Source organism: Falco punctatus (assembly GCF_963210335.1).
Source record: "Falco punctatus genome assembly, chromosome: 6".
NCBI classification, from domain to species: Eukaryota; Metazoa; Chordata; class Aves; order Falconiformes; family Falconidae; genus Falco; species Falco punctatus.
This window is the reverse complement of record NC_137585.1, coordinates 77,042,447-77,065,864: the sequence shown is the minus strand read 5'-3', so window position 1 is coordinate 77,065,864 and position 23,418 is coordinate 77,042,447. Positions and strand designations below refer to the sequence as shown.

At 38.0% G+C, this 23,418-nt stretch overlaps 1 protein-coding gene across 5 annotated transcripts in view; it reads left to right on the top strand.

Annotated features, from left to right (window-relative positions):
* ATXN7L1 (ataxin 7 like 1) overlaps positions 1–23,418 on the top strand; it is a 117,169-nt gene that overhangs the window by 13,457 nt on the left and 80,294 nt on the right. Inside the window, exon 2 of one of the 5 annotated variants that reach the window (XM_080391926.1) lies at positions 13,555–13,607. The exons of the other annotated variants lie outside the window; for them this stretch is intronic. The gene's annotated coding sequence lies outside the window, so the exon portion shown is untranslated. The remainder of the gene's footprint in view (positions 1–13,554; positions 13,608–23,418) is intronic. 5 annotated transcript variants of the gene reach the window in all.

The following is a 23,418-nucleotide window of genomic DNA, read 5'->3' as shown; positions in this document are numbered from 1 at the left end:
ATGTGATTCATGCCTACAGCCCACCTATCGGTGTGAGGAGAGAGGCAGAGAGAGCGAGTGGATGGGAAGAAATAATGAGAATAAACAAGCTGACTACTGATAATGTTTATAGATCACCTTTCATTAGAAAAAGACCCAAAGTGTTCTACCAGATATGTGCAAAAATTAATCCATTTGTCACTGAAAGGGGGCAGGAGTGTCTCTGAACACAGGTATGGCTGCTGCTTAAAGCTTTATCCTACCTGCACTGGAATTAAATGAAAGAAGGCTGAAAGCCTACTGTGTACTGATAGGGTGTAATCCAGTCCTCACTGAAATATGTTATTGCATGATTATTTGGAAAGTAAAGGAACAATACCCTATTTCTAGATTACACAGAGAATACAGGTACATCGAATGAATTTATTTGCAAACAACAGCAAAAGTAAAATGACAAAAGCATGTTACTTTTCCCTGTGAGAGGTCATGGCATGCTTTATTGACTAGCAATCGTTTCCTGGTTTCCAAAATATGATGCTCCCATATTTTTCTCATTAAAATTAAGCAGTGATCAAAGAGTGCCATTTTTTCAAAATACATCGTTGTGGTTAATCTTTCTATCAAAGAAAGGTTATCCAAACCAAGCTTACAAAAATAGGCCAGTTTTTATGGCAAAAAATCACAGTCCTTCACTATATTTTAGCAAGTCACCACAAATACTAGTATGGTGGGTTTCTATCATTTTAAAATTACTTAGAAGTAGAATTTGATGTTACTGCTCCAAAAGCTAGATTGCTTGCTCCTTTCCTGTGCAAACATCACTAGCAGCATCTTTCCTGCACCTGCTCTGCCAATGGGGACCATGTATACTTTATGAGATATGATCTTGTCTCTATTTTGATTTTTTTGGGGGGAGGCAGTTTGCTTTTTGTTTCCATTTGTGGAAATGGTCATCCTAGATACTTTGTGATTTTACTTGGGTTCTTTTTTCATCCAGCATAGGAAGGGAAACTAGCTGGTGATACAGTAATAATTGAAGATTATAACTGGCAATTAATTTTCACTACATGAGTAGATTTATAACATTAGCAAATCCTCCATGACTAGCCTGCAGCTCTGCCTTTTGTCTGATAGAACACTGCCTCTAGCCTGAAGCAATCTTTCGTTGTGCCCACTGGATTTTGCTGAAAGTAAAATCTACTGTGGCCACCCAGCACCTTAAGAGGTGAATAATACACAAGTGAGCATCAGAATGCCATGTGCAGAATAGGTTGGAAGTGGTGAATTTATTCAATGGAATAGTTTGAAGAGGTAGCTTTAAATTGGGTAACCATTACATGATTGCAATGTAATCTTTTTCTCTGCGGTTTTTCTCTTGTTAAACGTAGACACTGAATTCATAGGATCTTACGTAGTTGAGGTTAAAAAAATAAATGTTTTTCTTTATAACAAGTGGAAGTACATTTGTTCATGATCCGTTCTGAATTTGTTGTATTAGGAAGAACTATCTAGAATATAAGTAGGGATGGAAGAATTACCTTAGAGAGTTGATTAAGTATTACTCTCTGTGCAAAGCAGTCTTGAAGAAGGCTGAATATGCATGACCTGGAGAGTAGGAAGGAAGTGAATACTACTGCTTTTTATACAGCTTTACTGAAATGCTGTATCACAGTTATGATGAGCACATCAGGTGTCGGGAAAAGTGGAAGGAGTTCTAAAAAATCTACCTTAATTTGAGGTCTGGATAATCAGCTTTAGAATGGAAGATTTAAGAAGCTCAGTCTATTTAGTTTATCAACAGACGGTAGAGGCTACCTGATAAGTCTATAAGTACTTAGACAGGGTGAAGGTATCTGACAGTTAGATGGTTCTTTGTCAGCTAGATTAAGGGGATTCTCATGGCTGAAAGCTGAAGCTAGATCAGTTCAGAGTAGAAATAAGGTGCAGTTTTCTAATGATACAATTAAATAGGAACAGCTTATCAAGGGATGTAGTAGGCTCTCTGTCGCACAAAACACTCGCATAAGGCTCTATGCTTTCCCAGGAAGCACCTGGTTCTCTAGCCAGCCAGAAGGCTTGGGTTTGAAGCTAGAATAATATGGAATTCTATGTCCTGTTTTAACATAGAGATTCAGTACAGATCATAGGGAAGATTTTTGTTCTTAATTCCTGTCTTCCCTAAGATTTCACAATTTTTTTAAATGCTGCTTTTGTTAAAACTTTTTTTGTCCTGGTTTTACAAAAGAAATAGCGGGAATCTTTTGAAGCACTTGCATCATTTAGTTTGCCTCTTTGTAAAATCATCACCAGTCTGAAAGTGTCACCTTTTCTCTTGGTTATGCCCACAGTAAGGCCTATCAATGCTGATTTAAGGTACCATTCAACTTACATGAGAGATGTTGTGTATGTGGGGTTAAAGGAAACACATAAGCTACTTTCAGTGAAGACATACTTCCAGAGGTTTCCACAGCATTGGTGGTCTTGTAGCTCTTGTAAGTACTATATACGAAATAAGTGGAAAGCAAAAGAAGTCAGCATAAATTGACGTTCTAAAAAAGAAAACGTGCAATATTGGATTTTATTTGATGAAATCATTGTGTTTTGGGCCTACAGACTGAACAAAAACTAAAGAATTTCAGGACTGCAGAACAGGTGTGGGGTTTTTGTTGGTTTTTTTGTTTGGTTTGGTTTGTGGTTTGTTTTTTGATGAGTTCCCCCACCTAAAACTGTGAACTGGAAGATGAGATTTGCTTCAAATGTGTGTCAGTGTGTGTTCTGTTCTAGAACCATGTGAATTCTCTGTGTGTGAGCTTGGGCTGTTTTGGTCAGGAATGTGCAGGGTCACACATGTGCTGCCTTGTGGTACCATGAGGGGATTCTAAAGGTCCAGTGAATCTAAGTCTTCTTAGTTCCTTGTTGTTGCCTGTGACAAGGTGGCACAGCTTGTTAAGTGTCTGATCCATCAGTTCTTAGCTGAGTAGTTAAAAAATATTTGGAAGTCTACACTTGGAGTTGCCTTTAGTGTGTTACTTGTGTAGTGAGCTGGACTGAATGTTTGGACTGAGTGTCCCTGTCATGGCCCTCTCACTGTGTAGATCCCTTTATCCACAATTTCACAAATGTTACATTGGGCCAGCATCTGCCTATTAGGCCAGTATTCTTTGCAGAATACTAACAACCATGCTATCAATCAAGCAGATGATTGGTCTACTTAACCTTCCCAGCATCATTTAATCCATACCTGCATTCAGGTAAATTGTATTTGAGACTATGGCAAATGCAACAACAAATGATTATATTTGCTTTGATCTAGGGCACTGAAAAGGGTAATTTCTAATCTGAAAGCAGGAGTTTAAGGAGACTGATACCCTGCAGTGGAGACAGATTCATTAAAAACTGAAGGAAGTGGTCAGATAAAGTTACTCTACCTGCACAGTGTGACTGGTCAAGGCAGTGGATTGATGGGCTGTGTGTTAGGCAGAGCTATCTCACTATTATTGTCAGATAAAGGTCTTCTAAAACTCCATTGTACTGTAGAAAGCTTAAGGTTTCACCTTCCTTTGAGGTAGTGTTCCTCATGGCTATTATTCAAGCTGGAAGCTAACAGCACCACACTTCTTATTTCACTTACCTTCTACAAGAACAAAGTACATGTTGAAAAAAATCATGCTCTAGATTGTCATGCCACAGTCTCAAAGTCTAAATGGATCAGAACCATCATCTTCCAAAAGTTGTGCTTGCTTCAGGAGAAATGAGCTGCAGAGCTTCAGAACCTGTATGATGTTCTGAACCTTCAGAACATAGATGATGGCACAAAACCGTTCTGAGTATTTCCCTGGCTTTTTCTGTCAGTATCCTGCCTATCAAAAGGCAGGGCATCTTAAACCACGTGTTTCCATCTGATGTCTGTTGATCATGAGGAAGCCCTTCTTCTCTTTTCCCACTCCCATTACTAAAATGTCAAGGTGTGCTTCTGCAGGAGACAAACGACAGCAATCACTTGCAGCAGAAAAGTTCCTGTCCTGAACAGCAGCAATGTGACGCCCATTAGCTCTTGCTGAGCAGTATGTACTTGATATGGCACATAAGTCAGATGCCAGCTCCAGGAGACAAGTACTTCATCTCTGTGCATCCGGTTGAACTGGAACTCTACTTTCTTACTGCCAGTCACCTGCTGAGAGTGAGCCACACTGACCTGTCAGGAGGAAAAAATGTTACCTGTGCTGTAGTGACTCTTCAGGATGCTATGGGCAGGGTATTTTCCACAGTGTGGACTTGGAAGTGTGGAACTGAAATACTTTGTACTGATGCGGGAGCTTAGGGATGCAGAGAGCTAGTGCACAATCCTGACAGTTGTATCAGGCCATCTTTTAAATTGTGTGCTGGATAAACTAGCAACGAAGTGTAGCACAAACACATGTTTGCAGTCTGGAAAAGATACAAAGCACACCAAAAGGTTAGCATGAACAAGATGAAGGATGCCACTGCAGTATGGCCATATTTATATGCTGAAAATCTACAGGCAGATACCCTAAAAATATATGTATGTATATACATATATTCATATATTTAGAAAATTCTCTGTAATCACATTTGCTTTTGGGTTTTGAGATTTTTCTTAAGTATCTGGTGATTGAAAATGACCCTCTTGCAAGGCATAAGTTATGTTACTTCATCTGATCTTACAAATTTTATACAGTGTGCTGGAGTTTTTGTCTAAATGAAAGCTGGTTTTAATCTGGATATGTGGGATAATGTTTGTCTTATTTGGCTATTCATATTTTAATAATTTGAAAATTTACAGGAAATAAGTAGTTAGTCTCTTGAGTTTCTTATTTTGTTTCAGCTGTCTCTTTTATAGCAACTGGTTTTATCTATAAAAAGTATATATTATATACTCGTAAGTGTTCTTAAGTGGAACTAGTGTTTGGGAGTTGGTCAATGTGTCTGTATTGTATAGCCAGTATTTTGAGATGATCCTTGTCCATTGTCAGTATTTTAGGTGGACTATTTCTTTTGCTAGGAATGGCTTCGTGGGAATTCTCTCAGCGATAATTGCAGCAAAAGCAACATTTACAAAAGAGCAAAAGTCTGAACCTTGGGTTTGTATAGATACAAAACTTCCATGTGGATACTGCTTTGAAAGAAGTCTAGTGCTTAAACAGTGTTCACTGCCAGTGTTGAATCTGTTGTCTCTTGCAGGTGTTGGAACAGTTTGCTTTTGTCTGCATTAGCATCCAGACTGTTTCTGCCCAGATCAGGCAAGCTGTAGTTGACATCTGCTGTCAGTTGAAGATTGCTGACAGGCCTTGGTGTGTAGAGGTCTTCCCCTGTGGCCTGGGGACTGAGAGTCTGGCTGGGCATGTGTTACTTTCATTTGGTGTTACTGATGCGTTTCTCTCTGCTGATCACCTCCTTTAGGAGTGTAACAGTAAATGGAGGGAAAGGGGGTTCAGAAGATAGTGAGTTCTCTGATGTCCTAGAATACCTGTAGTCTGGAGATTTTTGTTGTATAAAGGCAAATAAGGTAAACATGATGCTTCTACATTTAAAAAGTGTAGCCTTCTTTTAAGGATATTGTGGGTTTTGTTTTGGTCTGACTTAACAATTTACCCTTTCAGAACCAACAAACACAGTTTTAATGCTTTAGTAACACACTTTTCTAAAGCATTTGGCAGGCTGCTTAATAAATTAAGCCTCTCAAGCTTTCTGTGAAGTGTCACAGATGGAGAAACAGAAACATGGAGAGGCCAAGTGACTTGCTCCAAACGTATACAATAAATCTCCGGTTGTGTTGCTAGAGTAGTTTGCTGAAATGCGTCTTCATTTGGAGATTGTATGAGGCTGAAGTAAAAAAAATAAAATAAATTGCTGCATGTAATGGCAGCACATGGCGAGTTTTCAACCATATTCCCCAAAGACCTGTATCTTGTTATTTACATTGTATCTAGTTGCATCTGTACAGAGGCTCCATCCCTTTTTGCCTCACTTTGGGTAACAATTGATACTTTTCTGAAAAGCAGGGGGATGGAGGACCATGTACATAGGTAGGAACATGGAAACTGAGAGGAGCCACAGCTTTACGCTGCTGCTGGCAAGTTTTAATTCTTCTTTTGTTTGAGGAGAGGAAAAACTGCTTTTCTGTATCTCTTCAGAAAGTGCCAATCTTACTGGGCTATCTTAGGGGGTAAAAAAATTGTCATCAGTATAGTTGAACTTTCCTGTTGTTGTTGTTGTGTTTGATATTTTGCTATACTTGCAGTCAAACAAAGTTAGGTGCTTAGCAAAAACTACATTCTGTCCAGACAGCACTGCAAACCTTGCCTTGGAATTTATTATTTATACAGGAATATCTGTGGACTGCGTTCTACTATCCAGTGTATTGAAACCTCAGATAGCTTTGAATTGTGGGGGAGTTTTTGCTCAGAATTTGTGCTTAGATCCTAGGAGACTACAGAGTAGCAATTGGATGCTACAGTATATGTTCCATGGCTTGAATGAGGCTTTCCTTCACTTGAGCAGGTATCAGTTCATTATTTTCTCTTTACGAGAGCATACTGACTCAAGAGTGCTGCTATGGAGTTGGTTCATTCAGAGAGATATTTTGCAGCAAGGAACTTGCTGTTGTATGTGATACCTTCTTTTACTTGGTTTTGAGTTGCTCCTGACATTTTCTGCCATAGGTTTGTTTTTAATTAGAGGGGTTTGGGCAGGTGAAAGGGCACAGGGGGGGCTAGAGGTGAGAGGAAATTACCCTGGAGAAGGATAGGGAAGAGGAGCTGGGGGGATTTCACACAGTGGTAGAGTTCTGGGAGCATATCTTCTTAAGTTTCAGGTGATGTGTCCTTGCTAATAGTGTGCCCTCTTGCCTAATTTGCTTTATGTGTAAGTGCTTCAGATATGCCTAATGGGAATACTATGGGAGTTTGCAGATTACCAGAATCTGTTTGAAGGAATCAAGAAGAGTGGTAAATGATTAAGTTTTTGTTTGGTTGGAGTGTTCCTAGTTTTGATGGTGTGTCGGTTACTGATGGCTTACAGTTCCTTTAGTATGTGTGTTCAGTGCTCTGCACAGCAAAATAGAGGACAAAGTTTTCATTAACAGCAGGATAGTTCCCATTATGAATAATCTTGCTTACCTTATGTGTCCAAGATCTTTCCTAAAAGTTCAGAATATTGACTGTTTTGAAAATGAGAACACTTCTTTTTCATTTGTGTTCGGCGATTGTAAAATCTAGTCATCTTCTGAATGTAATTAAATGCATTGATTTGACTGTGTGGCTTTCCATTTTTAAGGGGATCCTTTTATCCTTGTATGCAGATGTCATGATGATAATATAGTAATCTGGTCATTAAAATATGTTTAGGCCTTGGCAAAGCTCTGCAACATTAATAAAGTGAAATGCAATCCCAGTTTGTGAAATACAGTTGATGATAGAACTGGAAAAAATAGTCCTGTATTATTTACATAAATTTTAATGTATTTTTTTGCAAAGAAGAAATATTCACATGGGAGGAATGCTTTAATTTGTTTTTGCATAGCGAATCTGTTTGGTGGAATTGTAGCAGAGAGGATCTTATTTGTATTTTCATCAGCGGTTTTGCAACATGTTTGACATTTTGTGATCCTCTGTTTCCACACAGGAATAAAAGTCCTTGTCAGGTTATTGATACATGCAGTTGTAAAGCACTTGTGAATTATCTTGGAATGTAAACAGTGATTGTGAACTGGCCATGAATATGTTATTCTAATAAGAATTGGGCCATGTTGTGATAATTAACTGGGCATGAATGATTACTAGCAATTTTTATTGTATTATAATTTGTTTTTCATGATTGCTCCCTTTTTTTTTTTTTCTCCACCCCCACCCTCTTTCTTTGGTTTGTTTTTTTTTCCTCCTTTCTTTCACAAGGGGGAAGGTTGTCACCTCTTAATTTCTGGTAGCGACCCTCTTGATACTGAACCAAAATAACTGTGATAGACAAATAGCCAGCTTCTAAGCTGTAAGTGGGTAGATAGTTCCAACATTCTCCTTGCTGTAAAATATAACTCTAGATGAAACTAAATCTTCTCACTTCACGTACGTGCTGTTATAGACTAAGATTTTGAATTTAGGTTTGGATCTTAGTTATGCCCATGTTTTCCATTGAAATTGTTAGTGCGTTGTTGTTTTTAATCGCTGATGACTTTGATAATGTTAGCTGTAAAATTCAGCTAGTGCATTAAATGGAAACTGCTTCCACTTAAGCGTTAAAGAAATAGAATTGTAATTAGCAAGTTCTGATTTGTGTTCATGAAGAGTTTAGTATGCTACAGTTAGAAAGAAAAAAATTCTCTTTTTTGTTATTCACTAACCTAAAACTATGTTGAGAAAATGTACTATTACAAAATTTTTAATGGCTAAAGAGATGTTGCAAGTGTCCTTCAAGTATCGCAAATACAGGTGATGAGTGAAAAATTTATAAAGGAGTGTTTCAGACATTAAAGAAACTCATCAAATCAGTAAAGAAATTTATATGTAAGGTATCCAGACTGCCTTAACTCCTACTGTATACTCATGTAGCAACTATGCATCCTAGTAACTTACTTAGAGTATGTGCTTCCCCATAGATAGTGTTGGGGTTTTTTTCAGCTCTTGTAGGCTTTTTATATTGCAGAAGCGTGTTATAACCAAAACAGAGTTCAGTTTTACAAACTACAAAGATTCCGGACTCTGATGCTTGCAATTGAGATACAGGGTTTAAAGTCTTTGGACTCTGTTTCAGTATCAAATGGTATACTGCACTTGAACTTGGAGACTTGAAAGAGCAAATGTACTCTGAGGTATGAAACAGGTCTAGGAATCCTCTGCCCAATACTTTGGAGATGCTTCATATTTTAATATTGTGGAAGAAACCGTATTCTGGGCTTAAGAGTTCTACTTAGGCAGAGGCTTTCTATCACGAATCCTGTTTAAAAGGACTGTTTAGTCTTTCTGCTCTGATAACTACAGAATATCCTTTCTGTTGGAAAGTTGTTGGAAAACATACCTATGATGATCTCAGAAACAGAATGGTATCTAATTGCTGAGTAGTTGAATAGATCATTTACAGAACCTTCATTAACAGGGAGTTTACCTTAGCAAGTGGTGTCTTATGCCAGTCAGATACAGCACATCTATCAAACAGGAGATTGAGAAAGAAGGTGCACATCACTAACTTAGAGGTTTTGTGAGTGATGGATGCTCCACATATGTACCTTACAGATGTATATGGTCATTCCTTGTACTGTGCTGAGTGGGGTGTTAGTGCATACTGCATTTTTTTCTATACTCAGATATCTGGCCTCCTTAACAAAGAATTTCACGGCCTCTTTTGGTTAGAATAGGGATTCTGTCTGACACTATATTCATTTACCCTTCATTAAATCCGTGTACCACGTTAATCTCTCACCCAACTGCTGCCAAGAGCCCTGAGGCAGGTACCTTCCACAGGTCTGGTGCTGCAACAGCATACACAGTGCAGTCCTGCGCTGAACTATGTTGCATCCCTCAAGATATGTATGTATGTACCTCTTTCACAATAAAGTAGCTTCAGCTCACACAAGCAGCTCCAGAGGTTGCTTCTGATCCTTGATACATTTCCACTTGGAGGACATGCAAACAATTCTCAGTGGACAGATATTTGCTCACATGGCTGCTATACTGCATTTAGGCTATTTTCTGTTAGTTTTTTTTGGGTTTGGATTGTGGGTTGGGTTTGGGTTGGTTTTTTTTTTTCAGGAGCTGAATTTTGTTGAACTCAGTCTTCTGGAAAAGTGGCTTTTTCCAGATGAGATGTTGTGATAGGAATTAGCTGTCACTCATGCCATTGTAATTACACTTAAACTTGCAGATGAGGTGTTAACATATATTAAGATACAAGTTATAATGGATATACTTCTTTTCGTGTATGATGCTTTTCATCAGTAAATTTGAAAGTATTTAATTAGGAGTTACAATGTACATAATTGCTCCTGATATACAGGGAAAGACAGTAAGAATTCAAGAAATCTGGCTAAAAGTTTTCCCAGTAGGCAATGAAGGAATGCAGGGTTTGACGACTCCTCTGTCCACTGACAGGTCCGTTGGATTGTGAGGTAATTAGTAAAAGCCCTCCAAGGACCCATACTGTTACAGTAAATGGGGGTAAGATTTGTTCCTTGTAATAGTGTGGAGGATATTTTTGTTTAATGGGTTTGGTGAAAAGGTCTCTTAAGTGGTCTCTGTCCATGAATCTTGATGACGTTTTATTGCTTTATGATGCTGGAGTGTACCTTAAATGCATGAGACAAGGCAGTGCATTTTTGCTTCTCTATTTCCTTTTTCTTCTCTCTATTCAAGGCGCTATCACCACTGAAGACAAGTGTGTGCCAGGGAATTGACAGTGTCTCTGAAAACTTGTGTCTTGGACTCTATCTAGGAAACCTCTTATTCCACTGATCCTACAATTAGGTAAATCATGGAGTACTAGTAGCCACAGCAGACTTGAAGAAAAGCTGAAAAAAAGTGGATTCTAAACACATGAAGAATCAGTCTTTAAACAGAACTGTTTTGTTGTTTGGTATTTTTAACAATTACAGAGCTAGCACAACACTGTAATGCTGGCTGAAATAAATTAGTAAATTCTTTGCTACACCCAAATCCTCAGAATAGTATAATGCTGGAAGGGAGATTCCTTCTAAGCAAAGTTGACTGGCATTGGGCTGCAGCATAAGAAGTGTTAAGTGGTCTGCTCATGTCAGTGAGCTGTTAGGTGGATGAGATTATCTGGGACGCTGGGTGCTGGTGAAAGCATGGATTCTGGGATGAGGTCATGTCACCAAATGTTACTGCTGACCTTTTGCATGTTTGTGTGAAGAACCTGAGACAGTCAATGAGCAGACCCATTTTCGGCAGCTTGCTTTAATCTTGGTGCAGTTTTCTTTGTGTGTTTTCCTAGGATGTTCTTAGCTCCCCGGTAAAAATGGCTGAGCCATTTGAATCCTAATCTCAGTCAGGTGTCAACAGTAATGAAGCTGCAGGTACCCACTGCAAGGGAACTGGGCTCAAGCGCCTGCATTGAGAAGCCAACTTGCTATCTTCATGGTCAAATGGCTTCAGTCAGCGTAGCACATCTCAAGATCTGAATCAGCCCGCTGATTTTTGATTACATTCAATGGTCTTGCTTTAAAAAGAAAGACTTTCCAAGCCTCAGAAATGCTACCTTGTGGTATTCGAGTTACCTTCTGAATTACTAGCCAAGTGCTGATAAGTTATTGCTGCAGTGAAAAAATGGAAAGTGAGGTCACGTTCTGAAGAAGAGTGAGCTGGAAAGATCCTTGCAGTAGTCATATACTTAAGACTATAATTAGGAAAAAACAGTTGTCTTTCTGTATTTTGAGTAGTTCATTCCCCAAAAGCCACAGTTTTCTCCTGTCCAGGAAACAAACAAACCAGCTCCAAAGAAAACTGAAGCTTTTCCAAGTCTCTGTTTAAGAATGTGAAAATTAAATCGTTTCATAATTTTTTGGTTTGTTAAACAGCAAGAATTACATAGGTGCAGGTCAGAATATGACTTGTGCAGTATTCAGTATGGCAGAAATTGAAACAGAACAATAACATGATTGAACTAATAAACTGCTGCTTTCTTTCATTGAAAGAGCCCCATTAATAGCTTTTATTGTATTAGTGAGTATGTCTTTGAGTGATGATATTAAACTGGTGATTTGTATTATGAATAGGTACTGTGCAGCATAACAACTGCAGATTTTTATGGGTTTTTTTGACAGATAAAAATAATGTGTCTTCCGTTGCTTTTTAATTTCTTTTGCTTTTTCAGTACTACTATATGGGCAGGTTTCTTTAGACTTGCTCTGTAAATTTTTTGAAAGATGTCAGAACTGAAATATCCTGATATTTCAGTGGTGAAATACTTACAGTTTCTTTTGCTTATTCCTTAGTTGGTAAAAACTCCTCAAGTTTCTTAAGGCCTTTTTTGCCTGATGTAGCAACAACAACAAAAAATTCTCATTTTTCTTTCATCTAGTGGCAGTGAATCTCATGAGTATGTCTTGGTAGCGGAGTTTGTGCCTTCATAGGGTGATTGCTTTAACTGCAGAGCTTTATTTTGAGGCTTTAAATTGTGATTGATCCTGCACCTGTGACAAACTGTAACTTAATTAGTAGCACCCCTGGAAGAAGGAGGGAGCAGAAAGGAAGGGAATACCTCTGAATGCAGCATGTACATGTGCTTAAGGATGTTCATATTGAGGATTTGATGGACACTTCAGTGGCATGCAGACTTGCACTGACCTAAGCTGTTTGTGACTGTGTTCTTCTTTAGGGTTGTGTCTCTTGGAAGCAAGAACACTCCCTGAGGTGTGCAGCAAGCTCTTGGCATGGGCTCAGTTAGTCGAGCAAAACTCTGCTTTTATCTCTTGCAATACGGAAGAGACTGCTGTACCAGTGCAAAGTGCTGCATTGTCAGACTAGTTTTTCTATACTTAACATGTTTAACCAGGAGGAGCATATTCCTATACTGGAAAGTGTGGTGTACATGTAACTGTACTATATAAATCTCAGTGTAAGAGCTGATGATGTATGTATGCTTTTTCAGACAGTAAAAGTATTTGACTGATTGTACTTGCAAGGATAATTATTCCCTTGAGAGGAGAATTCTTAAAACAAGAGAGCTATTTTCTGGAGTTGTATGTTAGTGGAACTAAAGACTTCAATCTGCAGGAAATATTAATGTCTGTTTTACTGTTTTGCCGAAGTGGCCTTGGGATAAAGTTTTGGTATGTTTGGATTTTGGTTAAAAAGTTTCTCATTCATATTTCCATATCCTGTTACCCATTAATGAACTTTTTCTCATATTTTTCTTTGGCATAAAGTCCTCTAACTGAAAAAAAAGTACAGTTGAGCATTTTAAGTGGTACCTCAATCTGCAGGCCAACAAGGAAGAGAAAAAAATCAATTTCACTTGGAATTGTGTGAAGGAAAAAGATGATCGTACTGAAAGTCTATCTGTCTGTCATAGAAGTTACTTTCAAGTTATGTGAGAAGCAATATTCCTGGAGAGGTGCTGTTATAAGTGTAGGAGGCAATACAGAAGAAGCACAGAGAATTGGCATAAGAATTATTTGTGTCCTTTAGACAATGTTTTCATTTAATACCCAGCAGTTGATTAAGAACAAGCAGATAGTTTCCATCTTGAGTGAGAAGAGAGTTGTTAAATTAAAAAAAATAATAATCTTATGTTCTTGCCCTTGACTTTTATTGAGGGGAGAAGTGAAGTGACAAAATAGAAACACCTTTGGCAATGGACGTGGGGATTGCAAAAAGCTAGGCAATTATTGGGGGGGAAAGAAAAAAATAAAAATAGAAATTGATATACATGGCTGCATAGAAAGTGCCCTCTTCAATTCATTCAGTCAGGTTTTGAATGTTGCAGATTGTTTTGCTTGTAAAATGCATGTGTTGTAAATGTCATGGCTAATTAGTTTCAGAGGGTGCTTCTGATTGCTTTGAGATGCAAAGTATTTAGATATTTAGTTATGTTTGACTTTTTTTTTAGCTATGCTTTTGAAGAGCTGACAGACCCAGAAACTGAAGTTGACTATAGAGCAGGTAAACAGCAAATTCCCTCATAGTATCTTATGATGTGATTTGCTGAAGATGAGTTCCTTTTCTGTTATAGTGTACCAGTGATGTCGTGGATCTGTCTGTGATTATTTCTGTTGGCAACCTTATTCTGAACAAACTTAGGTATACAGTGGTCACCAAATATTTAACGGACAGTACTACTAGTGATTTGCTTTGAAGTAGCAACTTAGTAGTGAAAGATGATATACACCAAACATGCTCTATTACTGGATATAGCATCTTTTTCTTAGGTCTACTGAAGCAACAGGGGTTTTCCTTATTTGGCATTAAGAAATAGTGACTTGACTGTAAAACTGTACAGAACACTTTGGGAGGTGAGGAACTGGATTTGAGTTTTCTATGGACTTTCTGGTGGCTGAGTTGGGAGTATAAAGAAATACTGACTTTCCTCAGCAGCAATGGATACTATGACAGCAGTAAAGGCACCCATAACAGCACTTGATGAAATGGGAACAACATGTAGGTCCACTCTTCCTGTACATTGACAAGCAATGGGATACTTAGCATTTTCAAAATTACATAGGTGAGATTAGGGATTTTGTTTTTGTCAATATTTTTTGCTCATTTACTCATTATTTTCTCATAGAAAAATTAGAAGAGTATATTCATTAGCCATTGTCTGAGAAATATTTTCCTGATGATGCTATCTTTATTAAACTTTTATTATAAAAACAATAATAATCTTGTTATTAAAGAGCTGAGCTAAAAAGCTGTGAAAATTTTCATTTTTATAGGACTTCTAGTAACACATGTTCTTATTCAAAAAAGCGGGATTTCTATAAAAAATGCATAACAAAAGTTTTGTTACTTTTGAAAGTATGTCAACTTGAAATGTCAACAAAGACAAATATATGCTGCAATTATATATGCCCCTTGGATATGAAAACACTCCTTTAAACATTATTAAGACTTCTTTAATAAATCTTTATGATAGCATCCCGATTGTCACACACCACTTCTAAAACATACTGAAAGTTATCTTATTCATTGCTTGTTCTATAGTCATAGTGAGGTCCCAGCCAAAATGAAGGGCCCCATTGTGGCCACAGTGTATGGACAAATAGTAAGAGAATACTGAAAGGCTGCAATCTAAACAGGCAGGGTAAACAAAGAGCATATTATCCTGATTTTAGAGATGGGATACTGAGGCACAGAAAAATCTAATCGGGGTCATGCAAGAATGTTGTTCAGGAGCCAGGAATTAAGCCAGCTCTCTGCTTTAGTCCAGTTGTACTGCCTTAAACCAGAGTTGCTCTTCTGCAGAAGATAATACAGCTTTGCAGGCTAGCAGCATGTGAGTGCCAGTTGTGTCTTGCTGAGTGTTTATGAAGAAAACACCAGTTGGAGGATTAAATTCTGTTTCATGGCAGTCTGCACAGAAGAAATAGGAGTGAAGGGTTGTTTCGGTCATGGGTTTTTTCTCCTGAGGACTGCTTTACTACATAGATAACATTTTGTTGTTAGTGTGCATTAATAAGGAAATGAAAGAAGAAAAAGTGCAGTCCTTGTAGTATGTCATTACTGGTATTCCAAATGATGGGATTACTAAAATAAAGTATTACAAATTAGTTGTATTTAAAAGATTTCTGGGGGATTGTTCCACATTTCAGTATTCAACATTTCCTTAATGTAAGATCATTGAAGATGTGGCTTTAGCAAATGGGGGGAAAAAAACTTTAGTACTCACTCTGACCCACTGTAAACATAGTCTGTAGCACAGTTGTACTGTTGTGCAGTTTACAGATGGGTTATTAATTTATTTTGATTTCAAGTATTTATTTTCATTTGCACAATGGGAAGCTTCAGGTCTTTGCCCTAAGTCCATGTAGAAGCCCTGCTGGTTTGAAATCAAATAATAGCATAGCTACATCATTAGTAAATACTTATTGATTATAGTGAACACTTAGGATTATTGTGCTATGATATAGAAGACAAACTGACAGTATTTTATGCTGTCTTCTCACCTCTTCAGCCAGCCACAATCAGAAGTGATATTTATGGTGAACTAAGAACTAAATTTCTCTGGTTACTCTGGCTGATCCTCAGCTATTTTAATAGCCTCACAGGATTTTTGTTCTCTGAGGTAGTCAGCTAGCAATTGTCAACTGAATTTGAACATTAGAAGATATTTGCAAGATTTGCTTTGCAGTAGAGAAAGACCTGCATTTTTTCCAGTATGAAATTTCTTGCATTTTTCTTTCTTTTAAAAAGTCTTAATTGGTTTCCCATAAGGAGGAAATGTCTTACGCACATGGAACAGGTTCTTTGGAGTAGATGCTGCTGCTGGTCCCACTGCAGTAGCACTTGCCACTGGTATGCGAGACTAAGTATTTTTAACTGTGTCCAGTTCTTCTTTTAGCTTGGAAAGCTGAAGTCTTCTGTTTACAAAGTCAGGAGGTTGCGATAACAGTTGCAGCTTTCCCCTAGTTTCCTGTCATGACAGCAAGGTTGTACTTTGTGAATTTCTTGTGTTCCTAAGCTGAAGTTAAACATGCCCATTCTCAACCTTTTATCTTCTGTTTCAACTGCTGTGTTCTGATGATCACTATACTCTGGCCTAAGCTTTGCTGCTTATGTAAGTAGCACCAAATGGGATCAAACCAAGTGCTGACCAAGAAGCTCAGAAAGAAAAGAGATCAGCCTTTTAACAAAAGGAACAGGGAAGCTTTGTAACAACCTGGATCTAAAGAGAAGCAGCAGACTGCTAGGCAGGGTGTTAGCAGTGTTCTTCCAACTAAATCTGCCTTCAGGGAACAAGACTAAGGCAGATCCAGCTCTGCTGGTACCGGTCTGTAACCTGCATTAATAGAGACTTTGTAATAAACCACAATGCCTTGTATATAGACAACTTCCTGAAAGAATAGTTGTTCTCTGTTACCATAAAATAGGTGTGTTTTCCCATCTGTCAAGCAGAACTGTCTCCATCAAATTCTGCACGTTTTGCTTTGAAGGACCTGAAATGCCTTTTTTTTTCCATTCCCTCAACTACCATTTGCCTTGTTGTCTGAATTGGTGCCAATCTTGGCGGTCTTGGCAATCACCTATGTTAGGATAGATAGACTTTGTAGAGCTGTGGAGGTATGAAGAAGGTGGTCTTAATCACAGATAAAAGGGAAGAAGTCTTATTCCTCGTTAGCATTTTTAGCCAGACTCTTGGTAGGAGTATTTGAATGGCCCATTTTTCCAGCAAGAGATTCCCTCATTTTCACTGATACTGTGTTTTCACCTTTGGCTCTAGACAGACTAATATAATTGGATTTTCAGGGCTCTAATGACTTGCAGAAGTTCAGTATGCTTTTCTGAAACCTGTTAACATCTCAGGCTCCAAAAAGGATTGATCACTCCACGAATGAAGGACAGCAATACCAAGTTACTGCCCTGTGACAATTATCAGCTGCTGAAATGCCAAAGGTGAAAGCTGAGAAGGAGTCCAGGTTGAGCACTTTTGTAGCTTAGTAATATGCTGTCCTGAAGATTTCCAGACATAAGCGAGATGAAATTTGTAGCTGGAGGTGATATCTTTAATTAGAACAACTGTAGTGGGCAGGGAAAATAGATTTTGGGGCATCCATCTCCTTAAAGCCCAAAAGCCAGATCTAACTGTTTAGCTGTTGGTCTAAGTGAAGATACTGTCTATATTTACATGACTCTTCTAGCTTGTTTTTAAACACATGAAAGCCTATTTCTTCCTTGTATTTTGCTCACCTTGATTTTTGAGGAAAAATTCAAAAAGAACCCATATATTTCAACCAGCATTTCATATATCTCCAGGTCTTCACTTTACTCAGTATTGTTATTTTGTTGCCTTGCCTCTTTAGTTTATTTGGCTAGGCATCAGAAAGCTTTGACCATCTTATGCCAGAAAATCAAAAGCTGAAACACTATTTCTGTGAGTTATTGTAATTAACTTGTAGACCTGTTATCTCTTCCTGTGTCAAGGTGTGCTCTCCCAGCGGAGAGGCTGACAGAGTCCACCTGCTGTAGAAGTCTCTGGGAAAGTATGTATGTGGTGCAACCCTCTAACTATTGCTACAGGTCAAACATCAGATTCAGGAGAGCCATACATCAATCTGAGCTGAAATTTAGTCCCATCATCCATGAAGGATACTACTTGTGCTGACAAGTCTCACTTGCAGTGAGACTTCTCTTGATATATGTTCAAGGAAGAAAGAATTGTTCTGTTGCTATATAGTAGTTCATGGAGACTCTCTACTCAAGGTGCATGATGCTTACTTTGAATTACGAGGGAAATGAAGATGATTTCCAGCCATTCCTTCCCTTATGCCTGCCTATGGGAAATTGAGAAATTTGAACTCTTATCCAGAGACTGATAATCCTCCTGCACATTCCCTATCCTTTGTATGCACAGCTGTGTGCAGCCATGCTCACTCTACAGGGTTTTGGATAGTGATGTATGTGAGCATCTAAGAGAAATCCACTGTTTCTGAAGGGCGAGAAAGTCTCCTGATCAGGACTTCTTTGCCGTGCTTTCCATACTTAGGAGTCAGGATAGTTATTCTCTATGTTCTACAAACAGGGTGTCACCTCTGCTTCTGGATATGGAGTGTGTAGTCTGGATCCTTATAAATAATGTATCTTTTAATGTTTCCTTGCCCTCAGTAGTTTAATTTTTGCTGTCATTTAATAATACTGTTGCTGTCCTGAAGATTTCCAGACATAAGCGAGATGAAATTTGTAGCTGGAAGTGATATCTTTAATTAGAACAACTGTAGTGGGCAGGGAAAATAGACAGATTTTGGGGCATCCATCTCCTTAAAGCCCAAAAGCCAGATCTAACTGTTTAGCTGTTGGTCTAAGTGAAGATACTGTCTATATTTACATGACTCTTCTAGCTTGCTTTTAAACACATGAAAGCCTATTTCTTCCTTGTATTTTGCTCACCTTGATTTTTGAGGCATGTTATTTAACTGAGGTGTGGAAGAAGCTTTGGGGTTCGTTTTTCTTTTGTTTCTGACTTTGGACCTTAATATGCTTAACTGGTATCTATTTTACGGGATTTTTTTCCAGGTAGTGACTTTATACAATTTTACAATAGTAGACTTTGTAAGCAGTTGCTTTAGCTCCTGGAAGATGATGTTATATGTAAAATGGGAGGCAACTCAAAATCCAGGTTCATGAGAAGGATGCTCCTTGAGATGATTTCCCTGAAGTGTAATCTAATAATGAAAGAGAAACGTAAGAATAGTTACAATTTTGTAGGCAATAGTTTCATGTTACCAGAGTTGTTACAATTGCCTCGTGTTCATGTTATGATTACACTTACCTAGTTAAAACTGAATATTATGTAATCCAGTTATGTCCATTTCAATTACAAGCATGTGTTTTATTGCCTGTCACCCTGCTAAAACTGTATTTTGCCTTGCCTTTCAGCCTTGTTCCCCTTCCCAAATTCTTCCTTGCAGACTTGCAGGAGAAGGGCTGGTGCAGACCATGGCCAAAGCAGTGAACGGTCTGTCTCTGCTCTTGCTGTCCCTTTCCAGGACCATCCCCTGTCATTCCAGCCCTTAGCTGCAGCAGCCAAATGCTAATGTTCACTAACTTCGTTAATATCTTTTAGCAGCTTTAATGTCTGTATTTGCCTTGTAGTTTAAACTCTGATGATAAAAAACTAAAAAGAAGGTGTTAACCAGAATTCTCATAACCATCCAAACAGATCTCGGTGTTATATGACGCTCTCTTAATGTGCACTCTTTTCTTAGCAGTATTACCTACATCCTTTACATCAGAAATGAGGAGGCTCTTTGACTGAAGGACAGGCAGGTAAAGCCAGTGTGTTCAGGAACTGAAAAGGTAAAAGTTAATCTGTCTGGTTACACTGCACAAAATAACTGAGAAGTTAAGTGGTGAAGTGAGAACCTGGGTTTGAAGATTAGTTCAGTAATCTGAAGTGTTAGAAACAAAGAATTATGTAAAAGGAGATTTTATGCTTCTGAGTGTTGTTATACAGTACAGATCAATGAACTTGTTTACTGCTATCTTTAATTGAGGGACAGGTAGCCTTATTCTTACAAAGTTTCTTTTGGAGCCACGTGTATTCCCTTAATATTGCATACATAATCTGTGTGACAGATTTCAGTGGGAGCTAGAGAGGCACCACTGCTCCACAGTGGTTTTAACTGATCTTGATCCTGTTGGTCCTGCTCTCCAGTTCTGGGCTCTCCATTTCCTTCCCCTCACTTAACGCTAGCATTCATCAGGTTCTGCAGTAGGGCAGCTCATGAAATTAAACTGTAAGAAAACCTTTACCTGTTTTTTGTCCTTCCTGTTGTTACTTTGCTCCTGGTTCAGAGCAAACTATTGTCTCTAATTTGACTCCTTGTATAATCAGTTAATTGACAGTACAAGCACAAGGGAGGGGCAAAAATACGAAGTTTGGCGTCAAAAAGGACCATACCAGTGCCTAACTGATCAGTTTAAATTCTTGTGATGCTGCAGAAAATTGCAAAACAGCATTTGTTTTCAGTGTCATACAGGGTTAAAGAAAGAAGATTGTTACAGGAGAAATTAAATGTCTTTGCAAACACAGAAGAGTAGCTGAGCATTTACTAGGTTTTTTGGTGTTGGAAGCTCTATTTGAGTTGTGTACAGAGATTGAAATAAAGACTCCATACCATAATCAGATGAGCTGTCTTCTGCCTGCTCCAAGAAGTAAGGGGCTGTATGCCTCCATATAAACAAGTTGTAAGAACTAGGTTTTTCAAGGAGAAAAACCTTATGTTAGCTACTGTCTTATCCTCTAGATGTCTTAGATGTAAAAAGCTGAGATTTCTTGGTGTCATGCGGCATACTTTCTAGACCTGTGAGTTGTGGGTTTTCTCCTCCAGTATTCTTATGATGCATTAGTCTGCTAGCCCAGGCAATTCTGGTCCTGTGTTGCCGAATTATTTTAGACTGGAATGGCAGATAGCCTACATAAATTAATAAAAGTCTTCCGAATTGTAGAAGAAAAGCTTTGTCATGTTCTCCCATGTTTATTTCTTTTTTCTTTTTATTTAATATATAGTGTCTTGTGCAAAAACTAGTGTCAATGACATGTAGTTTACTTTATAATCCCTTCCACACATGTTGTTACAAAAGGTATGCGAATACTCTTAATCTGCAATATTCATTTAGATCAGTAATTCCCAATCATGAACTTTTCTGGTTTTCTCTTCTGTTACGGGTCTTTGGGAATGGAAGGCATCACTTCCATCTTCAGTAGTTTCAAAGCACCTAGATAAAACAGTGTAGTACAAAAGCTTTCCAAGTCATTGGGAGTAGTATTTCCTGTATGAACGGTAATTAATGAAAAATTCCCAACATTCTTTAGGATTGCCAGCATCCTTATGCTTGCTGTAACCTAGGAGGCAGCATACCATTCAGAGTTACTGGTCTGATTTAAAAGGTGTCATGACCTTGACTCTTTACCACCCTGACTCTTGTTAAATGTATTTACTGTTTTTTCCCTGCATTTTTTTTTCTTTGTCACTATTGTGTTTCATTTATTATTGTTGTTGTTGAAAAGTCCAGTATTTCTGTTCTCATTAATTACTTGATTTTTTTAGCATGCAGAATCTTTAGTTCCTTGTATTAACATCCAAAGGATATCTATCAGTCAGGACTTATGACAGTTGTGTTTGGCCCTATGTTAGTTTTGTCCTGAATATTTTAATTTTACTTTTTCCTCAATTTCTTGGTTACTTCATCCATGACCTGCGTTTTTTTCATCAGAAAAGAAATGAGCTTGAGCATTCCTTCATGGTTCTGATCCTGAAGTTAGCTGTGACTTCAGCAGGGTCTTGGAGTAAATGACATCCAGTAATCTCTTTTAGCTTAAACTATTCTGTGATTAATTGCAACTGTGACTCTGCCATTTTCAGGGGTAAAACACAATTTATACTGGCTAACTAATTGCTGAAACAACCTACTGATTTTTGTGTAAAAAAAGGAAAACTAAAGGAAAACCATACTTGGGGGAGAATAAAGTTAAATGGAAAGTGTGTGACATTTATTTCTAAGATAAGACTATCGTGTCTATGCAAGCATGTTTAACTGCTTTCTGAGTAATACCCTGAAGATGTCTTTTTATTGTTTCAGCTTCAAGTTTCAATTCGGCATTCAAATTACTTATTTTTTAAAGTAATCTAATGCACTGAAGATTTTGTGCTTGCCTCCATTTTTGATTGATGGATCAATTTGTCACTTCTATGGAACAAGAGGGAGATATTGAGCACATTTCTAGACACAGAGTTTAAAAATCTGTATCTCCAGGAGCTGGAGAAACCATGTGGATTTGGTTTTGTCCACTGCCATTGCCTTTTTTTGTAACTTTGCTTTGTTAATTTTAAGTTGGTGTTGAATAGTCCTTCTCTCTCCCCTCCTCCCTCTCCTTCTCTCTGTTTACACATAAACATCACTAATTTTCAAAGCAGACTTTGTGTGTATATTTAGTGGAGCAACAGAGATTTATGAGAATGTTTAAAGTGTGTATAATTTATAGCAAAAGATCACAATAAAAAATTTAATTTCCCACACAATATTATGAGGCCTTACTGTTTGACAACGCCAATTCTTCAGTGGCAGAATGTTTTGGATTGTTTCTAGTGTGTGTTTTATTATACAGTTGGATGTAAATTATTATGAATTATATAATAATAGAGAATGAACATCATATAAGTCATCTGGCTTTGATTATTGCTAAAAATAATTTCTTTGTGTGTTTTATTGGAGAAGATAAGTCATATCTGACACCTGAATTTTTGTGTTTGTGCCACAATTTGCAAGAAGCAACATTTTCTTTTGTTTCTATGGTATTTGTGTTTTTAATGCACATTTTACCAAGCCGATGTCTTATAAAACTGTCATATGGCTACAGCTGTCTTTTTATTTGCAAATGTTAGTAATATAAAAACTATAAGCAGAAGTTATACTTTGCTATGGCACTTGTAAAAAATATACACAAAGTAATACTTGGTTTAAGATTTTAATCTAGGAAGGTCGTATTTCTTACACTCAGCATTCACTGTCTCTGATTTCCACCTATCTTGCATATTTTTCATATGATATAGGACACTCTCACATCCTGTTAGTCAAATAGCTCATTTTCAAGCAAGACCTTTGTCAGTGTACAGTATCAAAAGGCATGAGTGGCCAAAAGATTTCAGTGTCAGGGGAGGATGATTCAGTACTGCGGGGAGTGGGGTGTGTATAGGCAGCACTTCTGCAAAGTGTGTACATACTGGAAAATGAGTTATCAGTTCTCTCTTGCCATCAAGACTCTTCTTTGAATCCATCAAAAACATCATCCAGTGAAACGAGGTAACTGCGATGGAGGCTGTGGACTGCTTTTACTTACCAGAAGGGCTTTTACTTACCAGCTCTTCCTGTCCAGACTTCTAGGTGTCTGTATTTACACATAGGGAACAATCTGGTCACAAGCAGTGGTAGAGATCACCATGCTAGTCTGGGGTGAGTCATGCAGACCTTGGTCACTTTGTTTCCCTGTTAGGGGAGACCCAAGTTTTGGTAGAAAATAAATATTCTTTGCAGTCGCTCTTCAGTCCTTCCCTGTTCTTTTTGTACTTTAATAATTATTTCAGTACTGTTTGATAGATGTTCACCTTATCCACCAGTTATCTGCTGTCTTCCTCAGTGGTCTTGCCTTTTCCTACGAAGAAGTCTTTCCTCAGCTAACTTTGGAGAAAGAGTTTTCTCCTCCAAAATTAATCTTTTCTGAAAAGCTTATCACCATTGCATATTCACACATGCAGGGAGG